We start from the raw sequence: 20554 nt of genomic DNA on the forward strand, positions 1-20554 counted from the left end.
TCTACCACCATTTTGAATGCTACTGTGCCAAATGTTTTACCACCTATGTCCACCCACACCCCAGCCACTACCGAACCCCATCTTAAATGCGCCATGATTAACGCTAGATCCATCAATGCCCACGCTTTAGACATCCACAACCTCCTAACCACCCATGACCTCGATCTACTCATGATTTCTGAAACATGGCTACACGATGCATCTGGCCCGGCACTCACCCTCGCACTACCACCTGGATATTCCATCACCAGACAAGATCGTCTATCCAAAGGGGGAGGTGTAGCAATTATTGCCAAAGACTGCCTTTCTATCAGGAAGGTAGAGAAATCCCTGCACAACAGTGACTACCTCCAAGTCAAAATTAACCTATCTCCCCAATGTACCATTGGTGTCCACAATGTCTACCGCCCCCCAGGCCCAACAGGTGACTTCCAAGCCTCTCTCATCCACCTCCTCTCTGACAACCTCAAGAAACAATCTCAAGCCATTCTCCTGGGGGATGTTAACCTAGGTCTCCTGGACAGGAAGGACCCAGCAGCCAAATCTCTTGACTCAGCCCTCAAGACTCTGGGCTACAACAACACCATCTTTAGCCCAACCCACGCCCAGGGCAGAACCCTTGACTGGATTGCGCAACATACCTGCCCACTCATCATCACTGGAAACCTTCCCACCCCATGGTCAGACCACCACATCAACACTTTCAGCATCCTCACCACCTGCTCCACCACCCCCCCACCCCAACCACTGCCACCCTGCCTCGCCAGAAGCTCCCGCCAACTCACTAAGGAAAGGCTACTGCCTTTCCTCCAAGGCCCAGCCTTCAGACCCTCTTTCTCCACAGACCCAGAAACACTCGCAACAGCCTACGAAGCTGCCATCAATGCAGCCATTAACTCCATTGCCCCCCTTAAACCCTGTAAATCCAAACCCACCACCCATTCGAACTCCTGGTTCACCCCAGACCTCCTCGCACTCTGCATTGAAAAAAAGGATGCTCTCACTCAGTGGCATATGTCTCATTCTGACAAAGACAAGATGACTTTTAAATCATGCTCCACTAGATATAAAAAAGCAATCACCCTAGCTAAGGCCAAATCCTTTGAATCCAGAATCTCTGAAGCCCAATCCAGCACTAAAGAAATCTTTGCCATTTTCAGGGAGCTAGAGACACCCGCCCCTGCCCCCCAGAACTTCACCAAAGACAAGGCCTGGTGTGATGATATACAAGCAGCCATGAAAAATAAACTGAGTGCTCCAAAACAAAATACTAGCCACCAAGCAGGCCCTACCCAACACATACACCCCTGTCCCACCACCAGCCCCGGACTCCCCCAACCCTTTTCATTGAAACCCATTCTAGAAAAAGACATCACCAACATAATGAGGAACATCAAACCCTCCAATTGCAAAGGTGATGTATGCCCAGCCACCATTATCAAAGACTGCGCCGAAGCATTAGCTCTCTTCCTTACAGCCTTTGTAAACGCCTCCTTTGCTACAGGGAAAGTCCCTGCCTCCCTCAAGGAAGCCTGGGTCCGCCCTCTCCTAAAAAAACCTACCCTCGACCCCACCTCCCCCAACAACTATAGACCCATCACCACTGTCCCCTTCCTCCTCAAAATACTAGACGAAGCAGCCTACCTGCAGGTTCAACACTTCATTGAAGAGAACAAACTCCTAGGACTCTGACAATCAGGCTTTCGCCCCAGACACGGGACCGAAACCGCCCTACTTGACCTGAAAAACCAAATGGACGATGCCAGAGACATGGGCAAACCAGTACTTCTCCTACTTCTTGACTTATCCGCGGCTTTCGACCTCGTGGATCATGACGTCCTATGCCACCACCTCTCCTCTACGGCCAAATTTTCCCCTGAAGCCACAGCATGGATCACTTCCTTCTTACAAGACAGAACCATGCAAGTATTCTCGTACCTAGCATCCGCCTCACCTACTATCATACTCTGCGGTGTGCCCCAAGGCTCCTGCCTCTCACCCACCCTCTACAACATCTTCACACGACCCCTTTTTCTCATCCTTGACGCCATGGGCATTTCATACACCAACTACGCTGATGACACACAGATCCTCCTCACCCTCACTGGCAACTACGACACTGACTCCATGACCCTCAACAACCTCTACAACACCATCCAAGCCTGGATGGCAGACAATGGACTATGCCTCAACTCAGACAAGACTGAACTCCTCCTGGTAGGCTCACCCGATACGCTGAAAAATCTAGACTCCCAGTTCAGTCATTTCACCATAGACTCCATAAAAATACCTGTCTCAGAATCAGTCAAAACCCTTGGAGTCTACTTAGATTCCAACCTATCCTTGGATAAACAAGTCAACGCTATAGCCTCTGCAGCTGCATATCATGCCAAACTAATCAACGCAGTCAGGCCCTTTCTCTCCAAAGAGAACTGCACTAACATAGCCAGAGCCATCACTGGATCTAGGCTTGACTATTGTAATGTACTCTTCCTAGGTACATCCAACAAAAACCTAGAGAGGTTACAAATCATGCAGAATAGCGCTCTTCGGGCAGCCCAAGGCATTGGCAAAAGAGAACACATCTCGGAAGCCAGAAAACGAGCACACTGGCTCCCAATAAAAGAAAGGATCATCTTCAAAACGCTGACACTGACTCACAAGTGCTTTCACCTTACTGCCCCCGACTACCTCTCCCAAAGGATCCACCCCGTCTCTTCTACGAGGCCAACCAGATCACCATATACTAACATGCTTTCTGTGCATTAGTAAAAAAAGCCAGAGCTGGCGGTTCCAGCTTCCCACATCTCGCACCCACTCACTGGAACGCCCTACCGCCAATAATCCGAGGTGAGGCCTCCCTTTGCACCTTCCGCAAATCCATAAAAACCATCTTATTCACATAAGATTCCTCGCACCAGTTGAATACATCTCTTATGTTCCAGTGCATAAACTGTTTTTAATGACCAACCGTACCAACCAAAATAGCAGCTCTATGCCTGTTGAATACATAATGTACTGCTGAATGCCTCTTTGCCTGTAACTAAGCTCTTGCAAGTAACAGCGCCTCAATGCCCATGGGTTACTTGTGCGCTATATAAATTTAAATAAATAAATAAAAAAATCACCCATGTCGAAGAAGATGGATGGACGGGGCTGGGACCAATGGTCTGGCATCCCCTATGGAGCAGGCGGCCTATGTATAGGTACTCACCAACCTGCTGCACGGGTTTCTACTGCAGGTAATGATGTCACTGATAACGCTATGTACCTTTACAATGTGCTGCTCATGCAGATTTTACCCGAACATTCCGCGGCAGTAGAGTTCTATGTTGGCGCTTTCCATTTTTGTGTGGAAATAAACGTGTTATCCTTGCAAGTAGTGTACTGGGCATTTTTCCCTAGTGGGTTGTATTTTTTCTGGTGTGAGTGTCTAAGGGGCTTTCCTACACATGCTCCATTTAAATGTCTGCTCGAGATTGGGCCCGGGAACTCAAATTACAAAAATCTACTTGGGTATGATTGTCATGTAATGTAAGTATGCTTGGTGATTAGGCACTGTTGGGGTGGATCACTGTCACATCCCTGGAGTATCACACAACTCCTTCCTAGCTATGGAAGCCAAATGCAGTTGACCCCTCCCACCTTGGTTGGCACGGGGGTCCTGATCTTGAGATACACAGGCACCATGAGGCAGCCAAAGGGGGGCGGGTGAGGGTTAGGGAGAGGTTGTGGATAGGTAGGGGTTGTAAGGGTCCCAAGAAAAACAGTTAGGAATATTGCTTGAGGATAGGTAAAGGGAACATAGGGAAAGAAACATAGCATGTACATATAACCTGAACCAACATGTGCCTCACTGGGCTAAACCTCGTGAGACCCTTCTTGATTAGGATATCACCTGACTCCTGCATGCCTAATATCAATTAGCAACAAACATAAGCACATGGAACATTACTGATGGCCATGAATAACGCGTTGCAACAACACAAGATGCAATATGAAACACAACTCCTACCAGTCTGCCATACCCCTGATATGGCCTGTAGAATCTCCTGCCGTATCTGCCGGCAAGCGTGCTTCCCCAACTTGAACATAAATGTTTTCAGAAAGACAAATAGTGAGTACAAAAAGCAAGCAGCCATAAACCACAAGCAAATCCCTACATTGACTAACAGCGTCTTGCTCTATACACAGTTAATGAGCGCTCTCGCTCCGTGAGTCGCGGCATTCACCGCAATTGTTCATAAGCCCCTAATTTGGATCATGCTCATCTCTCTTACTACAGTTTAACTACTCTCCCTTTCATGAACGTGAGAGAGATTTTAACAAATGAAGAATGGTGCGTCCGCACTCAAACAAGAATTACATGCCCGCTTGAATTTTGTAAAGAACGTAGGAACACTTAACCGGCGCCTGAGGGGGTTTTCCAGCAACTCCCCAGGAAATGTAGAATCCATCACTGGCAGGCATGCCGAAGCATGTGCGCCAATTCCCTGGAAGGACAGAGCGCTTTGCAACCGTCTTCACCGCCCGGCCCAGTCCGTCTGTATTGAAGCGTAAACTGCAGAATCATTGCTGGGCCCGGCTACTGCAATCTCAAGCAACACTTCAGAACATCCTACCTCCTCCGACCCATGCCTGCATACTGCAATCACCAACAAGCAGCACGGGCCAGGGAGGGGCTTAAGAGTCCTCCCGATAACCTGACACACCTGCTCCAACTGCCATAGGTTTCATGGGAAACATAGTCTTTTGCTTGTTTTCCGTGAAACAGCTCTATGAAGCTGCTTTCTTTCATGCTGAGGCCCTTTATTCCTCACAATTACAGATTTGTCAGGCATTGTAATTGTTTGGCAGTCTGTGTTGTAAATGATTCCAATCACCACCATTGATTCATTTCTCGAACGGCTGATGTTACTGTGGGTTGTGCAGGCTGGTGTCTCAGGTAGTCTACGTTCAGGTAAAGCTTGTGGGTGCGCGACAACACAGCTGAGAAAACATACAACTCTAAGGATGGACTGGCGAGCCTGAGTGATACACCATGTTCCTCCTCCAGGGTTTGCATCATGGAGTGGGTGGCAGACCCATGGTCTGCATGTTCACCCCAGTCACACCCCTTAGCCTAAAGCAAGGGACTTCATCACATAACTCACCCCCCTTCTGTGAAGTCCCCCTTTGGAGTTGCGCTGTTGGAGCAGTTCCTCTGTGAGTCTTTCCTATTCATGCTGTATAGGAAGCTTTTTGGGGGTTCAATTATAAAGTCCTGTAGCCATCTACAGGTGTCCAGACCCTTACCCACAAATCAAGGAGACTGGCTGGTTAAGAGTGGTTGCAATGAGAATGGCGTTTTGTCTCTTGTAAAGTGCTTGGTCCATCCATTGGCATAATGTAGGCTGATATTTTTCAAAGATAAGGTGTTTCAGAATTCTAGGCATTAAAGCTCCAGCATCTAGTGGGACTCTCCTGCCTTCCCCTGGCACCTCTAGCTCGGCCTTTGCATAGGTCCCTTGACTGTGGTTTACAAATGTTATAGCAACCACCTTTTTTTCAGTAGCTGGTTAAGAAAGAAGGTCTGCCTGTATTGCTGCCTAGTGAATGTCGGAATCCAACTGAGCTGTTAAACTATGGCCATCTGCTTCTAGTCTAGTGGGGTGCAATATTCCCCACTTTTTGTCTGCAGATGTTCTTCCAGACTTTGGTCAGGATCCTCCTCTCCAAACCAGCATTCGCCTCAGTTGACCAGCGCCTAGCTTGGAAAATAATAACTTGCATCCAAGGATTCTCCCTTGGTCTTTACTGGAAAGCAACTGCAATGTGCCCGACCTTCCCACATGGATCACATTTAACTATTGGTCTTCCTATGTCTGCCATCTTCAACACCTTCAGCAGGAAGTGAGAGGGGGCACTGAAAGCTGTCTCTAATCATCTAATTCCCAGGCTTAGGAAGGAAACGTGGTTTGTGTTGGATTAATCCACTATCTTTCTCCAGCAATGTACTGTCTCCCCTTTTAGTTGAACGTCCAGTTTCACTAGACAGAACTGGAATGCCTGTGGTTGTCTGCACAGTCTGTTTCAGGGTGAGTCAGATCGGCTGTCAGTGTGTGTTTTGGAGGTAGTCTGGCAACAACTTACAAATGTTTCTTAAGCACAAGGGTGTTTTCCACCTCCTCCAACCTTCTACCATTTACACACATGGGCAACTTTGAATCCTGAACCAGAACAGAGCCTCCATTGGTCGTAGAAGCAGGTCATGCAGACAATGGTAATCTGGGTCATGACCCAGTGTCTCAAATTTCTTTCTTGAGGGCATCAAACCAAGTCCCGCCATCTGGGATCAGCACTTAATAGGCCACCTCCATCTCACCAGAAAGGAGGAGAGCAATAAGTGACCCTACTGTTTTTATGCCATCTGTCAGTTTTTGTGGCCTGCCCAAGGATCCTGCATAGTCTTCTTTGCAATACTTTTAAAACACAGTGGCTCTCTTCTCTAGAGGGTTGAGCTACAACCTGCTTCAACAAAACAATAACTTTCAGCTGGTCACTAACCAGTTCCTGAAATTCTCTCCTGGGACATTCTGAGCTCTGGGTTAATGTGGATCTAAGCCCCAGGTTAATGTGGGTCTGAGCCCCTTCCTGACTCTCCGAGCTTGACAGTATTGAAGAAGGACTGAGACCAGGGTCGCAGGAGTTGGATTACTCTGGCACTGGTAAGCTCACAGCACTGGGATTCACTGGCAGTGGCAAGAGGTTTAGCCCAGCAGAGATATCTGGCGAGCCAGCAGGTTGTAACCTACTGGCCTTCCTACTCAGATTATTCTTGGACCATACACATAAAAGGGTGAAATCCTCTTTTCCACTAGCTAGTACACATTTCTTCATCTGAGGTGGATGTGGATGGATAGATACGTTTGGGCCAACCTTTATTTGGTCAAGTGCTGCAATCTCGCTTATGACACCACATAGTACAGACTGAGGAAATAGACAGAAAACTCAAAGCCTTAATATAAGGTCACCTTTTCTTTTTTATCGACAAAATTATTTGGGTTATTAGATTCAACAAAGCCAAAAGGTGGGGTTCCATGATGGGTACCATCTTAGTCAAACTATTAGTCCACTCCCACTCTCCCAAACATTCGTATCGTCTTGGTAGGAATCAGGCACTGGTGAACCGTCATGTGATGTCTCAAGAGGTAAAAGAGGCTGGTAAGAAAATCGAGAGAAAGTGACCTCCTAGGTCTTCTGTAGATCTAGACTTTTAGCTGGCCATGTCTTGGTAAGAAAGAAAGGGCAGAGAAAGTTCTATCAATCCCTGCCCATCCTATACAGTATCCCCTTCTTTTTTGTTCTTGTACCGCAGAGGCCAGCACAGCCAGATATCTTTCACTATGAATGCTGCATTGAGTGTCAGTGGATTACCAGCGCAGTATGGAACTAGTGTACTGTCCTTACTCCACACTGACAGGTTCCATGCAGCAGCTTTAAACATCCATCATTTCTTCTAAATGGAGAAAGACTTTTATGCAATCCTTTTATAGAATGCCCTTACATATTTAGCATCTCTGGATGTGGAGTGATCACATTATGGGCTGGCTACCTTATGGAACGGGCTCCCTAGTCACTATACGCCAACATTTGTGCTAAGGGAGATGTTTACAAATACAACTGTCATGGTCTACATAGATGCAACCATTTCAGAGTGCATCTTAGCCTAACTCTACTCACACATACCCATATATTATTGTTGAAATGGAATGTATTTTGTCACTTCCCTCCAAGGTGGTCCACATCCCAGCAAACTGTGTGACTCGCCATCTATATGGTTATTCATTTTTACCCACTGAAACCCAATCACTTCATGACCTGCGAGAACCTTTTTTTATGTATATGTACCCAATGTTATACGAATACCTAATAAGATGAAAACTAATCATGTGCTAGCCTTTGAACAATAGTAGTGATTCTGTTCCTTTCTGATTTTCTTATAGGGTCTGAATAAATGTCTCCCTTAAACATTTGGTAGTGAGATTGTTCCAATATATACTTTAGCTGGATACGCATTAATGGTGGCCAATTGAGTTGAAGCCACTTAACGTAAGCACATAAGCCTTGCAATAATTAAAGAAGACAGTCCTGAGGAAGGTGGCATTAACCACACAGACCACCGAAAAGGTTGATACACACTGGGGATTGTAGGAGGATTCCTGCCACACCATGCTAGAGCCATAGGGAGACTTGGTAACCATAACGTCTGCCCCGCTGGTTCAGTCTTCACAGCACATTGTTTCAATTTTCAATTTTTATTTATACTTTTAATTGGGGTACATTCACCTTCAGTACAGGCTAATAAAGCTGTTTTTGCCACAATACCGACTGGGAATTTGCTCTATCCTGCATTTCTACACTTCAATGAAGTGAGGCTTCATGCGTTGGCCATCCTGCTCTTACCAAGATTTACTGCAAGAAATATAATACTTGGGCTGTCAGATAATGAATTATCTACAGACACCTTAGGAGGTACTTTTCTCTCCAGATTGTTTACAGGATGGAACCAGCCTCTTTTACCCTCTTGGGACATCACATAACACATGACGGTTCACAAGTATCACCCTTGCTCCGTCAAGCCTAGTGTTTGGGTTTGACTGCCCCCCTTTTTTCCAAGTTACAAAATAGTATGTGGGCATAACCCCCTGTAACTACTGTCAGCTTAAATCCGCCGACCCCCAACCACCTTTGTTTTCTTAGGAATCAGTCACTCACAGACTCTGGGAGTTGGAGTTCTCTGCACTACTTTTTTGGTTCTTGAATTGTCTTTCTTGACTAGCATTGTACTGGTGTGGAGGCTGCTTTTGTCATCCGGGACTCATCAGTTACATGGCACCACCACCTCTGATGCCTTACGTCATTTGTATAGGGACAGGAATGAGACACTTGTAATTTCTTGAGAGGGGGTGTCAAACTTACTTGCACCTGGTGAGGCCTTTTACATATTGCTATATTTTAATCAGGGTCTAGGGACTCAACCTGTCAGCCCTGTTTTATTTCGCTCAGCTCCTGCCTCTATTTGATGAAGTCTCTCATCCGTCTTGCCTTTTCTCTTGCTCCACTAACTCTCTTTCTCATCTCCTTCATTTCATGTGTTACTACCGCCCCTTCCTCCTTTTATTCACTTCCCAAACGTTGCTCTATTCTCTTTTTCCCTCTACTTTTTCTGCACCTCTTGTTCGTGCTGTACCTCATCCAACCCTTTATCTCTTTTCTACCTCCTCTGCTGGTCCCAGTAACCTAGCTGCCAGCTATGTTCTCCCGTGTCTCTTATCCACCTCTTCCTCACTCTTTTTCTCTCCCATTTCCACTTTTCCTTTCTCCCTCCTCCATCTCTGCATTGCTCTCCCTCAAACGTTCCACATCGCACCACCATGACCTATCCTGTATTTTGCTATCTTAACTCCTGACTCTGACACAGTTTGTCAGCTTGCTCACCTTTTTTCCCTATTCGGGATTGGGCCTGGGATGTCTAAATGCAGAAGTGAATTCTGGTGTGATTGTCTGTGATTGGGCACAGTTGGGTTAGACTATACATTTGTCAGGTGTTTGTAATCAGTTAGCAGGCCATAGAACGTTTCTGCTGGCCGAGGTTGTAATACCTCCTGCTGCCATGTTGCATTCATTCTCTAGGCAGCTGAAGTTATGAGGTTGTGTGGGCTGGTATCTCTGGGATTCTACAGTGGAGTAAAGTTTCCGGTTTCTGGCATTCTGGGGCCACCTGAGCAAGACAGTGGGATGACTGTGGGATATTTGTCTTTCAGTGAATCAGACCTCCCTTTTTTGCACTGTAGTAATCATGGATGCCTGGTGCAGAGGTTCTGCAAAACACATTCTCTCTTTGTTCCACTTCCACTACATGCCCCACAAGGTGATCCTTCCCTATTTTGCCAAGAGATGCTACAGTAAACTTGGCTGGGCAAACCTACAAGGCTGGGGAGCCTGTGAGATCTGGCGTATACCACATCAATGCAGGCATGACAGAGCTGGTGGCACTCCCCAGCACACCGGGTCAACCCTCTCTCATACTCTAGTCTCAAGCATAGGACTTTGTCACAGAGTAGAGGAGACACTTCAGGAGAGTCCAGAAAAAAATCTATTACCACATTTAGATGTGAGACTCGATACTTGAAGTCATATTTACAAGACTATATAGTCTATAGAAGTTTGACCTTTATAATATTTTTTAATACCTAAATATTTTAATTTGGCTTTTTTCTGACCTTAAAATGTCCAAAAAGAGCTTAAATGAAGCACCGATTCCCATCCCTTATACCAGCAACTGGGCAGCACAGCTTCTTAGCTGGAAATTATGGGTCCCATCCTGGCCAAACGCAATACCTGATCTGGACCTCTTAGCCCCATTTCAGCCTCCCAGACTCCCAGCAATTCATGATCCGTACCCTTCCCCCAGCCACCCCTTCCCATGTTACCTGACATGCTTACTGGGCTTCTGGCCACGTCAAATTCTCTTCAACCTGATGGAATTTTCTTACAGAGTTACTTGTCTCGAAGTGAACCAGACCATGGCATCCCACATTACTAACCCTCAAACCCCCAACGTTCTTAAAGCAACATTACCTTACAGCTATGTATAGGCACCTAAACTAATTCTGCCCAAATGGGGGCTTGCTAACGCTTCATTTTAAGAATCTTTTCAACTACGCCCCCTCACCTTCCTCAAAACAACCCTGTCCCAAACAATGATAGACACAATAGCCTTGCTTGAAATATGTTAGTGTACTAAATTTAATTCTTCATTAACCACCCAGCCAATTACTTCCAGGAGAAGCCCCAACATTTAGCAGGGCACTATATTGGGAGGCGTGGTGGCAGGCCAGATGGGAGGGGCACCAGAAAAAGGGGGGGGGGGGTTGACAAGCCCAGCGCCGGCATTGGAAGTCACTGGCAGACGCAACCGCCCTGCACTGGAAGTGGGAGCCGCGGGGTCTCGGGAGGGTATAAAAAGGGGGGAAGACCTGTACAAATGCATCACCAACTGCATCTCCACAAAAGTTCAAGAAGATGGCTGAAACATCTGCTGCAGGCGTGAGCATCAGCAACAGGTATAATGCTCTAGAGCATGAACAGCAGAGCACAGAATCTGAGCAGACCCCCCTGCCACCCATGAAGATCCAGATCCCCCCCAGTGTTTGCGAAGAGCCTGAAGACACAGAAGGACCTGGTCAACTCGCTCCAAGAGCTGTGCATAGAACCACTCACCACAGTGGAGGACTACAGGAGCATGACGGATGCCTTCACCAAACAGGGCCTACAGTATTACACATTCCCACTGGAGCGAGTGAGGTCACAGAGGTTTGTGATCCGTGGCCTCCTGGCAAACAACAGCGTTGGAGACATCGCAGAGCAACTTGCAGAGCACTGCCTCCCAGTGAAGAGTGTTGCACAACGGACCTCGCCAGCATACAAGAGCAGGAAATTCCCTCTGATTGTTGCCACCCTGGCACCGACCAGCAATGTAAAACCAGCCGACCTGACGAAGATAACACGGTTATACAGCTGTGCAGTCACCACAGACACACCGAAGGGCAGACGAGGACCGATCGTGTGCTTCAACTGCCAGCGCATCGGCCACAAATCTACCTTCTGTCACCAGGAGCCACGCTGCGTGCGATGTGGGGAGAACCACGCATCGCAACACTGCCCCAGAGACCGAACAGAGCCAGCAACATGCGCCAAATGCAAGGGACCTCACAATGTCAGCAACCAAGGATGCCCAGCCCTGACCAGAGCAAAACAGGATGAGCAGCAGGAGGGCACCACGACTACTGACACCAAAGCACCGCACATCGCCATGACTCAAAACAAACAGCTGCCACGCAGAGGAACAACCCACCTCGCCCACCACCAGGTCAAGGCCCACCGAAGACCCAGAGGACACCCACCACATCCAGGCTGAGCTACGCCAAAGTCCTAAATCCGCCACCCAACCTGCCGCGAACTGCCACCCCAGCGCCGGAAGAGGGAACAGTGAGCTCCATCTACTGGAAGACCATCATCGTGAAGATTGCATCTTTTCTTACAGAGCTGAACATCGACCACACTATGACGATGGTGCAAGGCTCGTCCTGAGCCTATTCCCAGTCGAAGAAACAAACCAACATGGCATCTAAACCCAGCTACGCCATTGTGATGTGGAATGCCAATGGTATGCAGAAGAAGACAGACAAACTCCTTCACGTGATGGAAATGAGAAAGGTGAGTGCTGCTTTGCTTTCAGAGACCCACCTGCAAGGAAATCAGAAGCTGAGCCTGGCAAACCACAGATTGTACCGGACCGACCGACCGACCTGCAGGAGCCAAAGGAGGCAGACCATGTCCATGCCCCTCTGGACAAACAGCAACGTCTACAAGGCGATCATCAGACCTACCCTGACGTATGCCTCAGCAGCATGGATGACCTGCCATGAGCGACACCGGAAGAGTCTTCAGATAGTCCAGAACAAGGCCCTGCAGATATCGTCTGGAGCTCCAATCTTCACAAGGATAGCAGACCTTCACAGAGACCTGGACATTGAGATGTTGGATGAACATCTAGCGAAGCTGAGTAAGAACTTCTGCCAAGGACTGGATCAGAACCCGAACCCTCTGATCAGAAAGCTCACTGACACCATTGCAAACCCCTTTGACCGCTACCCACGGTCCATCACGGGGAAGACCCTGTGAAACCAGCCCTACTGTGACAAATCCACACAGACCAAGAAGACTCCTTACCCATGACTATACACTTAACCCAGAAGATGGAGTAATGAGGCTCAAGCCTCGGTATCCAAAAATCACTGCTGATGGAGAAAATATATCAGCAAGAAGAAGAAGCGCTGGTACCCAGCCTCTCTTTTGCACTGTCTGGATCCATTGATCTGCAAAGGCCGTATTTGCTTGTTTTGTTCGTCTGTTGATGCAGAGGCAGCACATTTTTACTTAGTTTCTGGCAGCAAGCTAGCTGTGACATTGAAGAAGACTGAAAGATGAGCTCTGGGTCACACCACTGTATTTTATGATGAGGAGGTGGCTGGCCGAATGGTGTTTTTCACAGGCACAGTTACACAGTATGGTGGGCGGTGCATCATATCTTTGTTAAGTGGTACTTTCTGTGGTTTTAGAGTTTGCTTGGTCCTTGTGACACAGTGTCTCCCGTCTGTGTTTTTCACTCAGTGTCCACGGGCGTGTGCAGGGCATCCCGCCATATAAAGAGCGTCGGTGGGGACCCAGAATGGCGGCTGGAGTGTGGGAGGTCTGACCTCATGTTATCCTTTTTGTTGATTATTGGGATTCTGGTATTAGATCCTTCCTTTGTTAATTGAAAGCATCTGATTGACCGTTGTTAATCTCTGATCGTAGGGCTACATTGTGGGAAGACGCAGTGGTGCGGGTATTTGTGTCGGGCCCAATGATTGAGGTACAAAATGGTTTGCATTGTTGCTTCTGGTTGCGATTTTCGTACCTGGGCATGTTTACTACACTAATTTGTCCCCATCATAGAGGTTTGATCATGTGTTTACCAACAGCATGGTTTGAGGTTTAAAGCCTCTCATTGGTATTAAAATACTCCAATGGTTTAGTTTGAGCCGTGGTGTGAAAGGGTGGCTGAGTTCAACTTTGGGAGGAAATGGGAAATGTTGTGCATCTTTGGCTATACAACCTGTGTTTCTCTGAATTCTTCGTGCCTCTAAAAGTGTCTATTTTAGGCCTGCGTTAGGTTGGCCCCCAGGAATTAAGCAGTGCACATGTGTGCAGCGTGTCTGGGGGTTCGGTCAGTTGGCGGCATGGAGGGTCAGAGTTCAACAATGAATAAGTATAGGATGGGCCGGCTTATCATCTATGCTTTTTTGCTGTATTTATACACGTTGAGTTTTGGAATTCATGTGGATACCTTGGGATGCGCGGACGGTTGTTGGCTACGTTGGTCAGGCAGGCAAGTCTCTTTCGTTCGTGTTCAGTGGGGTCAGATGTTTCAAATGTTGAAGTGCCCTTTCTTCATTTATGAGGTCAACGTTGGGAGTCACTAGTCACCAATGCTCCGTGTTCACGGTTACTTTCGTATAACTCATTGTCAGGCTTCGGGTTTTTAAGCACGGCTTGTCTATGAGGCAGTCTTTAGTGTAGATGTTGGTGAAACCCTTGCATATCTATAGGCAAGCAGGATGGCGTCTTGTGCCAGTAACTAGGGCGGACTGGGGGAACCCTTCATTATCGGATGATCAATTTATACAGTTATACGATAACATATTTGTTTTCAAAGGGTTGTGTTATTATTGCCCCATGCCGCTTTACTCTTGGTAAGTAATCATCCACGCAAAGGGAGGATATTAACACTCAGTATTATAGTGGAGGTTTGCCAGCGACCAAAGCTCCTTTTCAGGGCAAAGTCAGTATCAGGATCAAGGTAGCGAGTTGGTTGAGGGCTTACATTCGGGTTGCTCCTTCCATGTTCCAACCATCACGTATTCTGGGGACTAGAGACAACAGCGGGTGTCGTGCAGTTTGAGTACTCCTTTCTCAAATTTGCAAAGTTTGCTGTGGGCAAGGGACATCGGGTATGGTGCGACCCACTCTTGGTTCAGAAAAAGGTACAGCGAGAACTGAACAGGGCTGGCGATTGGACAAGGTAGGTGCGGTTAGCAATGCCCAGACAATGTGTGATGAATCACAACGAAGAAAGGGCAGGGACAAATTTGGGGAGCAGAGCAGAATTGTTCTCTATGTATGGCAGGCACATAAAGGGCTGAGGGGAATAATGTTATCTTGCCTACTGGGTCAGTTAAGAAATTTATGGGGGAATGATTCACTGCTCGGTTGAAGTGTATAATATGTTCTTTTATGTTTGAAGGGGCATCAAGGCCCACTGCGGGTTCTCTCACACAGTGGTTCTTAAGGTGCAGAGGGGATGGCCTTCCGACAGTGGCTTTTTGTCTGTAGCTCAGGGGGTCTCGGCACCCCGGGGGGCTGCACCACTGTTTCTAAAGGGTGCAACAGGTGCACAGGAACACCCTTAGGCACTCCCCTTCCCCCCCAGGAGGGGAGGCAGACTTTAATTTTGGGCAAGGGAGTGCTGCAATGGTTGGTATGTAGTAATGTGATGATTAGAGGGCAACAGAGTGGCATCTGGGGGGGTAAGTAGCTAGGGACCACCTCCAGCATACATGCTGTTGGGGAGGTGCGGGCCTGATATGGGGCCAGTGAGGTTGACTTCTGAAGCAATGGTGGGCACCTTCAGATGCTCCTTTTTTCCAGCACGGGCGAGGGCAAGTTTTTGTAGCGCTCCCTGGCAATTAGCTTTGTAAGTGTGCTGGAGCTCACAGCCCATGGGGGCCTTGGCACACTAGTGGTGGTGTGGGGCTGGTGCGGGCACCTTTGGAAAGCGTGATCTCGGAGGCGTGGGAGCACACAGCATTGTGTTTAAAGGAGGTGCCTTGGTACACCACTGTTTGGTGCGGGGGAGGTGGATCCAGCTGGCATCTCCTCAGAGTTTGACCTTGTGGTGTGCAGGAGCAGTGTTGTGGTATGAAGGTGCCCGATACACCAGTGGTTGGTGTGGGGCAGGTGAGGTTGCCATTGGAGGGCGAGTGGGCTTCTGGGACTCACTGTTCATTTGCATGAGTCAGAGATGTGGGTTGGTCTCCAGGGGGCATGTATGCTTGCCCCATAGCTGCAGCCCGGTGTCCGGAGGCAATATTGTGTGTGGGGTATTTTTACCCATGCCAATGCGCCCCGCTGCACCCATTTGCCAATGGGGAAAGAAATAGCCCAAAAAGGATGCGCTAACCCCTGTGCGCGCCAAATCTGCAAAACTGTGCATGGTTCATAAATCACTAAAAGGCTGCACCCTGCTGCCACACACAGTCAAAGTTGATGTCAAAACAGAACTCCCTGCAGGAGAATGCCAGTCGATGCTGTTACCTGTCACATGAAGCAAGGCCACAGAAGTGGGCTAAAATCTGAAAATGCCTTTAAAATGCAGCTTTCCCAATCAATTGTAACCTTCAAAGAGCTGTTTTGGCACTAAATTCGTCATTTTCCAAGTGAACCATTGAAATGAAAAGTGTGCTGAAACCACAGATCATCCAGTGCAGTCAGAGAAAACCAGGCCTCACTGACTGACAGCAGCTAAGCAATGTATTTTATGAAACACCAGTCCAGCAATAATTTGTTTTCAGTACACGGGAAAAATGAGGATAAAAATGGCAACATATCAGTTTCAGTTGTGCAGAGAAGGCCCCAAGCATGAGCTGAATACTTCCTTCTAGAGTGCAGACAATTTAAAGCACTCAAAGACAGAATTATGCAGAGATGAATGTGTGTGCTGCATATGAAAATAAGATGTAAAAACCCAGTTTAAAAGTGTTTCTTTTTCCTGAAGAACTTGCAAAATTCGCCTATTTAAAGCATGTTTGTGAAGGGCTTAATTCTTTTAAATATCCAAATCCCTTATAACTGCGCTTATTGTGTATGTTTTAAAGGAAAGACCTTAAAGTGCATTTTAAAGTAACCCAGTTTTGGAGTTGAGTAAATACTTAATTCTGACCTGACAGTGCCCAGCCTGGGAAAAATGACACTTTAGTTGACACTCCCTTGCTACAGGAAGCCTTAATGGACGCTTGAGGTTCCCGCATATTGACAACAAAAAGCACAGCAGACTTTCATCTCTGGCTGAGCCAAGAACAATGGCAGCTGCCTACTGCTCTCTACAGGGGAGCTTCGCTCTCAAGGAAGAGGACACACCACCCTGATCAAAGGAATGTGACAGCTGTTGCCTGTGAAGGGGAAGTTACAAATGAAAAAAAAAATCCCAGAACTTTTGGTGTTTAAATCTTTATTTGTGATTAAGTTTGAAACTCTTTAACTGTGCAACCTGAAGGAGGATGAATCTAAAAATCGGTAGATGTTAACCTAATTTTAGGCCATTGCTTTGAAGACATTAATTAACCCTGTACCACCTAAGGCACCAAAGTTACAGGAGAACCCTAATTGTGGCAAAACTATTAATGCTGCAAGTCTAAGATTGTTGATTCATGCTCCAGTGATAATCACCAACATATGTATTGAATTAGAAATTATTAGTCCAAACTGTTATGATTAAAATTGATAAAACTCTATAGAATGACAGAGATCTCTCACAGAGATGAGGATTGAATGTGAAAATAACCTATCAAATATGCAATGTATGTGTCCGATTTTATAAGGGGACAACATTTTAGAAATGTACATTTGTATAAAAGTTAAGTTTTGCTCAAAATCAATGTGGGATTTCCTAAATCCCATCATAAAGGTGACAGCTCTGTCTGTTCTGACTGCCAACCAGAACTAGGAAAGTGCCCTTGGCCACTCACAGCTGTGGGGGTGTGTTTTGAAATTCTGCCCACACCATAAACTTTGTGATGTCACTTGGTAGGATAAATATAGGAACTTCACCACACATAGACAAACACTGTTTCCTTACCACTTCCAGATTTCTGCGCAACGCTTTGTTCCAGAACTCTTCATCTTGCAGCTGATCCCAGACTTCCTTGCAGAATCCAGGCCTTAGCATTGCTGAGCTCTTGTTAGCTAGGCCCAAATTCAACCATCCCAAACTTAAGAGAATTTAATTCTGATCCAGTCTGACTTGCTACCCTTAAGGCTTGCCTGCTGAAACTTGCATCCTGCTAATATGCCATGTCCAGTGACCAGAAGGGCCAATCCATTCCAAATCCATTTGAGGTGCCGTCCAAATTGACCAGAACTACCCAGCTGACTGATCCCTCCAGAAGTGCCCTGCTGCCGGTAGACCCGATCCGATGACCATAACCCTGATGGTCCAATCTTAAGTACAGTGGACTGTAAGTATCAACAGGAATAACAGTGACCCATAGTATATTTGCCTTGTCGTATCCCAATCTCAACCAATCCCATCTTTAACTTCAGAACCCTAATATTGTCAGAACCATTCTTGCGCTGATTTTTCTCTCATCTGTGTTATTAAACCATAACCCATTAGTGATTTGGGTTAAGTAAAGTAATTCCCATACAAAACGGAAACTAGAGTATCACACATGAAGAGTTACGAGCGGCCATGAGTAACTGTTGAGATTCATGAGTGGCATTCTCTTTTTCATAGTCATTAATATAGTGTAATGAAACCAATGTGTCATTTTAAAAAGCAATTTCTACTTTTCTCTATGCCTATTTTTTCAAAAACGCCTCTTACTAAAACCTCCGTAACTTCTTCAATTTTAAAAATAGAAGCCTAATTTCAACTTTCACTGATAACTAAGACCCTTAGCTACATCCACAATCGCATAGTGAAATTTTGCCACGAATTTACATTTCGCCAAAGTTCCCACATGCCTTTTTCCCATTCAAAGTGTTTTTTCACTCCCATTCTGATCTAAAGTGTGTACTGTTGCTTATCTTGCCGCTCATGTGCGTTAGGACCTTTTTACTGTTGCTTTCATAAGAATTTCTATCAATTTAAGCATTTTTGCCCACTTTGCATTGTGTCACAAAGCCCTTTTCACCTGTCAGTTTAAAAGTGTCAATTTCCAAAAATGTTTTCCTCTCTTGTACGGGAAGGGAAAATTGCATTCAAACTAGACATTTGCTTTCTTTCCTGACTACCTGCTGATTACTGACATCTGTGTAGGATTGCTCATTTGTACTTCAAGAACTTTGCAGGGGGAAATATTAACCTAAACGCTATCTGTTCGCAAACCAAAACTGATCTTTTTCCTGTGTTTTCTATTCTACCTTATTATAAGTGAATTCAATTGCTTTACTTATTTTTTTGAATTGTATTGTCACCACTTGGTGATTGCTGCCATATATATATATATATATATATATATATATATATATATATATATATATATATATATATAATGTGTTTGATTTGAATATTAAATAAATAAATATTTAATTTTACCAACTAGCCTGATTCCTGGTCCAGTGTGACCTGGAGGGTATTTGGAGATGGATGTGGTGTGAGTGGTATATCATTCAGAATATTGAACCTATAGACATAATAAATATTTCATTGCGCACTACATGCTAGGCGAGACCAGGGTGTGTGCCTGATTGAACTCATTAACAGATTTTGGGGGCTTGCCCGGGATCCTGAGTTCGAGATACCACCCGTGACAGTCTAACACAGCATACTAGACTGCTGGGTACAGATACCTTGCTGGGTTGGTGTACTGTGCTACACTGTACAAGCACCTCTCAAAATAAATACTCCAAAAATCGGGCCTGTTTGTAAAGGTAAATTAACCCTGAAATAAGCCATAAGGAAATTGATATTTCCAAAATGGCAACCCCAGTAGAGATCAATATGGCTAGGGAACACCTCCTGCACAAACTGTTTGTCATGGGTGAGTGGCCCAAACAGGATGAACAGAAATGGCTGCAGGAAATCAAAGAACAGGCCCCTGCCATAGACCTAGATACATGGCAGGACAAGGGCCCATTACACCAAGTACTTAATGAACTGTACATGGCCCCAAAAGTAAAAGAGGAGCAGACAAAAATTGCCAGGATAGCAGCCTACCGATACCTCCACATAGGAGTAATACAGGAAAAGCATGCAGAAAACATCATTCTGGCAGAGAAGCAAGTGGAAACACTACAGAAAATCCAAACTGGCTACGGAAGAGCTAAGAGTTAGAGACAGAAGCTATGCAGTATATTACCAAATTAAAAGAAGATCGGGCTCTCCTACAGCAAAAGAATGCAGAGCAAGATAACCAAGTTCAGGCACTGCAAGAGGAGTATCAGGAACGGGTTGACTCTTTACAACAGAGTCAACAGAAACTGGCACAACAATTACATTTGAATAGAGCCTGCGCAGAGCAGATAAACACTTTACAAAACCACATAGAAATCTTGAAAGAGGAAAACAATAAATTAATTCTTAAAGATTTATAATCTCAAACAGAATTTGATGAGGAGCGCCAGAAATCCCATGCATTCAAAAAACAGAGGGACGACCTGGTGGAACAGAGGGGGCACTCTAAGTCAAGAGAGGGACGCCTTAGGCCAGGAAGTCAGCCAATTAAAAAACAAGTTAGAGGAAAGAAAGCGGGCCCTCCAGGAGCTTAGTGAAGTTAAAACCGAATATGAGAAGCTACTAGAGCACACCAGGCGGGTGGACGATGTTCTGGAAAAGAACACCCAGACCAATAATGATAAAACTCAGGAGGTGAGTCTCCTGCAGCTGAAATTGGCCCAGTATTTCCAATCTAGGCAGGAAGCACAGAGAGACAATGAGGCTCTCTGTGAAAAGAATGATAGGCTCCACAAACCGATAGCCATGCAAGAGCAAATCATTGAGACCAGTAAGACCTTAATAGAGAAGCAAAAGAGTCAGATTTTGGCATGTCACCAGGGAATAGGGGCTGAAAGAGAAGAGGTGGGAAGGGACAGAGAAACCACAGAGCATAACATACGGACCCCTGCAATCAGGGACTCTAACCCGTTCAGTACCATGGACTCTGCCGCCTTCATGTCCACTGGCTCA

The sequence above is a fragment of the Ambystoma mexicanum genome, chromosome 10, assembly GCF_040938575.1.
Source record: "Ambystoma mexicanum isolate Mex_15411 chromosome 10, UKY_AmexF1_1, whole genome shotgun sequence".
NCBI lineage: Eukaryota > Metazoa > Chordata > Amphibia > Caudata > Ambystomatidae > Ambystoma > Ambystoma mexicanum.